This window comes from Octopus sinensis, linkage group LG4 (genome assembly GCF_006345805.1).
Source record: "Octopus sinensis linkage group LG4, ASM634580v1, whole genome shotgun sequence".
NCBI classification, from domain to species: domain Eukaryota; kingdom Metazoa; phylum Mollusca; class Cephalopoda; order Octopoda; family Octopodidae; genus Octopus; species Octopus sinensis.
In genome coordinates this window covers 85,585,659-85,594,523 of record NC_043000.1, presented here as the reverse complement: position 1 = coordinate 85,594,523, position 8,865 = coordinate 85,585,659, and the positions used below count along the sequence as shown (strand labels likewise).

The window sequence follows — 8,865 nt, the reverse complement described above, 5'->3', positions numbered from 1 at the left end:
GCACATTGTTTATCTGGTCTAAACAACAGCTGACCTAAACAATATACTGGGAGGGGAGTTGTCTTTGTTTTATTTATACTCTGTTTTATTGTTGTACACCCTCTCCCCCAAAACTTTCATACTTTATTGTCCTGTAACCTCCATTTGCCATTTCTAATGCTGCTGCATAGTTTTGCTCTTCAAATCATGCTGTTCGCGTTGCACAAAACAACACAAAACGGTCTTCCCCTACACTTTATTTCTTGCCACTCTGTCATTCTGTAGAACTCTCATCTCACCAAACATTGCTTGAATATCTTCATTCTCATGATTGCCTTCTTATGGAATTCATTCATCTAAGTTATTACATATACTAACCTAACTAATGTTAAACCAACAATCATTTCAATAATGTCTTTTCTCTGAAAAAGAAAATTATTTTCAAATGATTTTAGAATGTACACTTTTGTACATTTTTAAATTGTTCAAGCTTAAACATGTTTATGAAAATGTCCTTAGTATTATCCTTCCTTGAATTGGTACATAACCTTACTGCTTCTGTTAGTTCATGCTTCTAATGTTTGAATTTGCTGTTCTCCCCTTCTGCCTAGATAAAATTGCAATTGAGTTTTTGCCTTGTATCTTCGTATAATTTTCATTCTCTTGATTCCTATTGCTGGCCCATAACTGTTATATTTTGTTCGGATGAAATCTCTGATCAAGCTATATCTCCATGTTCAACCATCAAGGTTGACAAGTGATGCTGAAAGTTAGTCTTTCCTTATACAAAAAAGTGACTTAATTGCATGGAGCAACTCCCATCCTGTACCTCAGTAGTTTTGCTAACAACAAGAACATCATTGAACTGAGTGAACTCTCAAGATATTATTGCATATGGCATTAGTCATGGGGAAAGGTAACTTTTATAAACTGGAATAACTATCCATCAGCTTCAAAAATAGTGTTTCTTATTGTGGAGTGGCATTGGATGGTATGTTGCTTTTAGATGCTGTCTCTACAAGATATTCAATATTAGGAAGTGAATAGGCATTTAGAAGTGGTGATTTATAATTTGTGAATAGTTGACATGACATTTATTTATCACTATTACAATTACTACCACTTGTACTCATCACAGAAAGACAAGGCAGGTTCTGTACGAGCACTGTTATAATATGGGTTCTGGTTAACCACATCCAGTTGAAAGGAGCACCTAGGATTACTTAAGGTAAGCAATCCCATTGTAATTCATCTGATGGGTAAATCCTGGGTTCGCTTCACTGGATTACAAATATTTTACCAAGTGTGTGGACTGCTAACCAGTCGAAAGTAGGTGGATACAAATGTAAATGCTAGTTTTCTGTGCAGCAGAAACATACATCAGGGCAATTAGGAAGCCAGAAATTTGAGCTGATAAAGTTGTAGAAATTCTCCATCTACTTCTGACTCTTTCCAGAAGTAATGCAAGGAGCTGAATTCTGCTGCTACACACATGGCCCTCCAGTAGCTTCACATAGCCTCTGAATTGAGCCTCAGGCTCTGTTCAAAGGTGTGAGGATGAATTCTATATGGGTGCAGTCAGAATGCCTGCTGTGTCCTTTCATGCTGATCACAGCTTTGTAGTCTGTTGCAGCTGTCCCTATTATGTCTTATGGCATTTACAGAGTTTTTCAGAGCATTGAGCAACAGTCATGATATCAGCATTTTGATACCTAGTGCAAATCATTTTGGTACAGGTAACTCTCTTCTATATTTAGATGGTTTCCAGTGCCAATGCTGTTGACTCTTCACCAACACATCAAGCTGTTCTTGAAAAAAGGAGGCCTAAAAGAATTGTCAGATTTAGCCCAAACACCCTGTATGTCTATTGATGAAGGAGCTGGACTTTTTTTTTCAGTTCTAGAGAGGATGGGTAGATTGCTTGTAAGCCTCTACAGTTTGCTATCTTCCAGAGGACAAGCATAGATGGCTATCTTTCAAATTCAGTGAATAGTTCTTAAAAACAAATTTGTGAAATATTGTCAGTGGAGGTCCCATCTGTAAATCGTTCTCTAACACTATTCTCTCAATACAATCAACAGATAAAGCCCAAAATCTTGTGTTCAGCAAAGCTACATTGAACTGAACACCCACAATTCAATGTCTTCACCTGCTTGTTTTTGTGACAGCAAATGGAATCTGTAAAGTATTGTAATGAAAATGCAAGTGAGTTTATTGCAGTATTATTGTAAAGTCAATTTGCAAAATGACTGCAAAAGGAAGGTGAAATGATGTAAGTGGAGTGAATCATTGTTGTTTAGCTGAGCCTGGCAATTCAGCAATGTAGTTTTCTTTATATCCACTCAGTACTTGAAGCTGATGATGTGCCATCAAAGTGATGTAACTTTCTCCGTACCAAATTTTTCTCATTGTTGCATTTCCATGAATGATGTGGACTGAAATACTTGGGAGTTGAACTTGTGAAAATAATTGCTGTGATGAAAAACAGTTGTCAAGAATCAGTTTGCTTTATTTGACAGAAATGTTCCTCTCATCACCTTGACATAAAGCCACCTCCTTCTCTGCTACACTCCCACTTAGTTGAGGGGGCTTTATTTGTCCTGTGAGCTTCATGGCAACCTGCCTAGTACTGGTGCCATCAAAAATAGCATCCAGTACACTCTGTAAAGTAGTTAGCGTTCAGAAGGGCATCCAGCCACCACAACTATGTCAAAGCAGACATTGGTATTTGACGTAGTCCTCCAACTTGTCAGATCCTGTTAAACTGTTCAATCCATGTTGGTATGGAAGCCAGATTTTAAATAATGTTTAGTCAAAATACCTGTGTAAAGTATCCATGTTATTGTAAATGACTGGCCATCAGTATTCAACTGAAGTTTACCATAATTCGCCTGAGCTGGAAGTAGCAATAATGATTCTGTAACACTCTAACTGTATATAATTTTTCATATAGTCATCCACTGTTTGTCACAAAGCCATCTTTCATATACTATACATTTCACATAAAGTCATTGTTAATACATTTTTCATATTTTTATCTACATTTTGGCTTTTTCAGAATAATATTGATCTGGTGCTCAATCATACCTCATTAATAGTTGGCTGTTTTATTGGTCTGTTTAACACATTGTAAAAATCATTTGCATAATAGGACTTTTAAGAATTGTGTATCCACATGAAAATTTTGCTAACCCTAAACCTGCCTGAATACTGATGTGTCTCTTCACTTCATAACCTAAGTACTGAAATTCACCCATTATAATTTCAATGCTCTACATTTAACTACAGTTCTTTTTTTTTGTTGTTGTTTTGGTTGTGGTGGGCTATACAATGGCATCTTCTGCTAGTGTACTAATTCTCTGATGTGGAGATCTCAGTAACTACCATATTATATTTCAATAATCTAAGTAGCTTATTCAAGTTCATGAATTTTTTCCTGTTCTCTGCTAATTAATATAGCTTTAAACGTAGTTTTAGATTTCTTAACTATCCAGAACCTGTACCTATTTTCTTTGCATCTCTGGCCAATTTAGTTGCCCATGACATCACATCTCTTCTAGTACTTGCTTTGTTTTATTGTTTCTTTAGCAACTCTATGGAAATAAGAATGTTGAAATTCTTTTAGGATAATCAAGTAATACCCACACTTGATAGTGTTGTCACAAACCTGATCCTAGACTTGTTAATGCAGTTGTTACTATCAGGCGCAATGGCCCAGTGGTTAGGGCAGCGGACTCGCGGTCGTAGGATCGCGGTTTCGATTCCCAGACCGGGCGTTGTGAGTGTTTATTGAGCGAAAACACCTAAAAGCTCCACGAGGCTCCGGCAGGGGATGGTGGTGATCCCTGCTGTACTCTTTCACCACAACTTTCTCTCACTCTTACTTCCTGTTTCTGTTGTACCTGTATTTCAAAGGGCCGGCCTTGTCACTCTCTGTGTCACGCTGAATATCCCCGAGAACTACGTTAAGGGTACACGTGTCTGTGGAGTGCTCAGCCACTTACACGTTAATTTCACGAGCAGGCTGTTCCGTTGATCGGATCAACCGGAACCCTCGTCGTCGTAACCGACGGAGTGCTTCCACATCAGGAAATATGTGGCTTTGCATGTTATGTTTAGTTAACTTTTACTGTTTGTAGCAATAAGACATAAATGAGCATTTCAGCACCTACTCTTCAGTCAGAACGTTCTTCACTTCATATTAGTTTTATCTGACAGTGTCTGTCCCAAATAGATTCTGTTCATAGCATCCCCTCTTTAACCTTTTAACATTCAGATTACTCTGTCGAATGTAATGCTTATTTGTTCACACTGTTTTGAATTAATTATGCATTATCTTTTAGCTTCAAGATTTTGATGAAGTGATTATTTATATTTAGAATGACATTGCTGGGTGGGTGTGAGAAGCCAGATTAAATGTAAAACAGGTAGAATGTTTAGGCCTGATATAGCCAGTTTAAATGGTAATGGGTTAATGTCAAAAGCAAAGAGATGATATTTCTGATAGACATTTACTTTTCTTTGATTGTCTTGCATTGTGATTGTAAATTTGATAGTTTCCAGTTTCTTATCTAATAGATAATGGTACAAAACAATACTGAAATGTTTAAAAATGCCCTTGAAACTTTGTGGAAGAAAGTAGCATAAAAGATCATCTAACAGGAAATGAATTTTATGGAGAAGCAATAGGAAAGATTTGATAGCTGAAGCTTTATAGTTAATCTCAGTACCACGTATAATTTCTGGTATTATCAGTTAGCTACACTATGACAGATATGATGAATGGCCAGTTCACATTCTAAATATTAAGTGCTGAACATTTAAATATGAGAATAGTGGGAACATTTTGCAATTTCAGTGATACCCTCTCCAAACATTTTTTTTGAAAAATAGGATATTGAATGATATAATAGAAAGCAAAAATTTCTAAATTAATTATATTATTATCAGTTCTTACTATCACAGACTTCTTGTACATATCATCATCATCATTTAACATCTGTATTCCATGTTGATATAGGTTGGCTGGTTTGACAATCCAATGTGCCATTAAATTCCAGTATTTGCTTTGGCATAGTTTCTGTAGCTTGATGCTCTTCCTAATGATAACCATTTTACAGAGTGAACTGGGTGCTTTTTTTCATGGCACTGTCACTAGTGAGTTTACCAAGTAACTTGCAAGATGAAACCCATTGATAATATATATGTATATTTCATGTGATGCATATGGATGAGGACAGCTGCATAAAGAAGTATCAATCACAAGATGTGGATGGTACTCATGGAAGAAGTTGATCCAGGAAGACATGGGATAAAGTAGTAAGGTCTGACTTCAGATTGTTGAGTCTCAAGGAGGAGAGGACAAAGGACTAAGATGATTGAGAAGACCTATCCATCTCAGCAAAAATGAGGTCCTAAAAGCATATCACCAATGTGTATTCCACTTCTTGCACCCAATCTGTACCTGTTGAACCTTCCCAGATACTCAATATTGTAACACCTACACTTCACCTCATCTCCCCTATCCATGCAACCATCCTTAATTCTCTGTCTCTATCCACCTTGTACCTTGAGGGTGTGCCCTGATACCTCATCTCTACCATCCTGAACTGGTGCCATGAAAAAAAACACCCAGTACATTCTGTAAAGTAGTTGGTGTTAGTAAGGGCACCCAGCTGTAGAAACCATGGTCTCAGGCTACTTGGATTCTATTAAACCATCAAACACATACCAGCATGGTATGCAGACATTAAACTATGAAGATGATGTTGATGTGTGTTGTGTCTGGCAGTGTTGGCTATAGCTTGGTCATCTGTATAGTTAACCAGGTGATACACGAAGAAGTCATACCCAATGACTGGTGTAGCAGCATAATAGTCAACTGCTACAAAGGTAAATGTGATGTTTTCGATACAAATAATTTCAGAGGTTGTTGGATCAGGTAATGAAGATCACGGAGAGGGTCATAGCCCAACTAATTAGGGAGAGAGTCAGTTTGGATGAGATGCAGTTTGGTTTCATGCCAGGGAAAAGCACCACTGATGCTATATTTCTGGTTAGACAGCTGCAGCAGAAATACCTGGCCAAAGATAAGCCCCTGTACCTGGTTTTTGTTGACATGGAGAAAGCCTTTGACAGGGCCCCCTGGTCCCTTATCTGGTGGTCAGTGAGGAAACTAGGGATAGATGAATGGTTAGTGAGAGCCGTGCAAGCCATGTACAGGGATGCTGTCAGTAAGGTGATGGTTGGCAATGAGTACAGTGAAGAATTCCGGGTAGAGGTAGGGGTCCAGCAAGGTTCAGTCCTCAGCCCCCTGCTATTTGTCATAGTTCTCCAGACAATAACGGAGGAATTCAAGACAGGATGCCCCTGGGAGCTCCTCTATGCTGATGACCTTGCTCTAATTGCTGAGTCACTATCAGAACTAGAGAAGTTTCAAGTGTGGAAACAAGGATTAGAATCGAAGGGCCTTAGAGTCAACCTAGCTAAAACCAAAGTCGTAATCAGTAGGAAGGCAGGCAAACTTCAAATCCCTTCAGGTAGATGGCCCTGCTCGATCTGTAGGAAAGCGTAGGTAGAAACTCTATAAGATGTATCCAATGTAAGCTATGGACACTAGAGGTGCAGCAATATCAAAGGAAGGCTAACTGGGAGGATAGCTTTTGTATGTGGCAGATGCTTGGGAGCTATAAATAACACTGAAAATGTGCAGAGAACAACTTCTGCCACATTGCAGGGAGAAAAACTAGAAGTAGTTGATAGCTTCTGTTACCTCAGTGATAAAGTCAGTAGCGGGGGAGGGTGCGCTGAAAGTGTAGCTGCTAGAATAAGAATAGCCTGGGCTAAGTTCAGAGAGCTCTTACCTCTGCTGGTGACAAAGGGCCACTCGCTCATGTGTACGAACAGCCATGCTACATGGCAGTGAAACATGGGCTGTGACCGCTGAGGACATGTGTAAGCTCGCAAGGAATGAAGCCAGCATGCTCCGATGGATGTGTAATGTCAGTGTGCATACTCGACAGAGTGTTAGTTTCTTGAGAGAAAAGTTGGACCTAAGAAGCATCAGATGTGGTGTGCAAGAGAGACAACTGCGATAGTATGGTCATGTGGTGAGAATGGATGTGGATAGCTGTATGAAAAAGTGCCACACCCTAGCAGTTGAGGGAACCTATGGAAGAGGTAGACCCAGGAAGACCTGGGATGAGTTGGTGAAGCATAACCTTCAAACATTGGGCCTCACCGAGGCAATGACTAGTGATCGGGACCTCTGGAAATATGCTGTGCTTGAGAAGACTTGGCAAGCGCAAGTGAGACCATAACCTTGTAGCCTATGCCAGGGGTGAAACCAGTCCACTTCTACTTGCCTTTCCGTCATTGGACACTAAACTCTGCTTGCGAAGACCTGTTGAGGCAAGTGAAATCGAAATCAAACTCGGTGACTGGCATCCGTTGCTAGTGGAGCGCTATGAGTACCATACAAGTGAGATCATTGTCAGAGCAACAAGCTGGCCTTCGTGCCGATGGCATGTTAAAAACACCATTTGAGCGTGATCGTTACCTGCATCGCCTTACTAGCACTTGTGCTGGTGGCACGTGAAAAAAAAACATTTGAGTGAGGTCGTTGCCAGTGCCACTGGACTGGCTCCTGTGCAGGTGGCACATAAAAAGCACCATTTGAGCATGGCCGTTGCCAGTACCACCTAACTGGCCCTCGTGTCGGTGGCACGTAAAAGCATCCACTACACTCGTGGAGTGGTTGGTGTTAGGAAGGGCATCCAGCTATAGAAACTCTGTCAGATCAGATTGGAGTCTGGTGCAGCCATCTGGTTCGCCAGACCTCACTCAAATCGTCCAACCCATGCTAGCATGGAAAGCGGATGTTAAACGATGATGATGATATATATATATATATATATATGTCACACTCTGAGATCAAATCTTTTCAAATCAATAAAGTATTAATTCAACTCTGGGGCATGATGCTTCTTTTCCTTTTGATTGTATTTTTAATTCAAAGTTCTAACCTTGCTGTAGTGTATCACACTGATCCGGCTTAAGAATTGCATCAAAGCTATAACTGTCTATGCAATACCCACTCACTCAGTCATTAATTTCATTGGTAGGATTTCATTGCTGTGGTTAATCATAAATCTACCATATACATATTGTCATTATCATTATCATTTAACATCCATCTTCCATGCTGGTATGAGTTGGGCAGTTCAGCAGGGTCCGATGAGTCAAAAGACTGTGCTATATTCCAGTGTCTGCTTTGGTATTGTTTCTATGACTGGATGCTCTTCCTATTGCCAGCCTCTTTACAAAGTATACTAGGTGCTTTTTTTCTGTGGCACTGGTAATGGTGAGGTTGCCATGTAGCTAGCAATTGCATATGAGAGATGTAAATCAGTTTTGTGAGATGAAACATGTAAAGAAAGTATTTTTCCAAAAGAAAAAAAATGTTATGCAGCTCACAGATTATTTCATCAATGCCTGTTTTCCTTAGTGATCACTAGAATACTGTGTGTGATACCTTGTCAAATGCCTTCTCCTGGTCAACAAAGGCCAGGGATAATGGTTTACTCTTAGTAAAATACTTCTGCAGTTTCTTCACTAGGAAGATTGCATCTGTCATTCATTTCACAGGCACAAAACCAAACTGCATTTCATTTATGTCTACCCTGTCATGAATCAATTGTGGTATGACTCTCTCTCTGACCTTCATAACCTGATCCATAGTTTGATTCTTCTATATAATTGCATCTTTCTTCAGTATCACCTTTGCATTTTTAACAGTTTACAATGATATTGCTATGCCAGTCATTGGACCCTTTAAAAATTCAAGTGTAACAGTGTAATCCTCTCATATCTGGTTATATTGCTACA

At 39.3% G+C, this 8,865-nt stretch overlaps 1 protein-coding gene across 3 annotated transcripts in view; it reads left to right on the top strand.

Moving 5' to 3' along the window:
- LOC115210363 (autophagy-related protein 16-1) overlaps positions 1–8,865 on the top strand; it is a 90,429-nt gene that overhangs the window by 2,533 nt on the left and 79,031 nt on the right. The window lies entirely within an intron of this gene.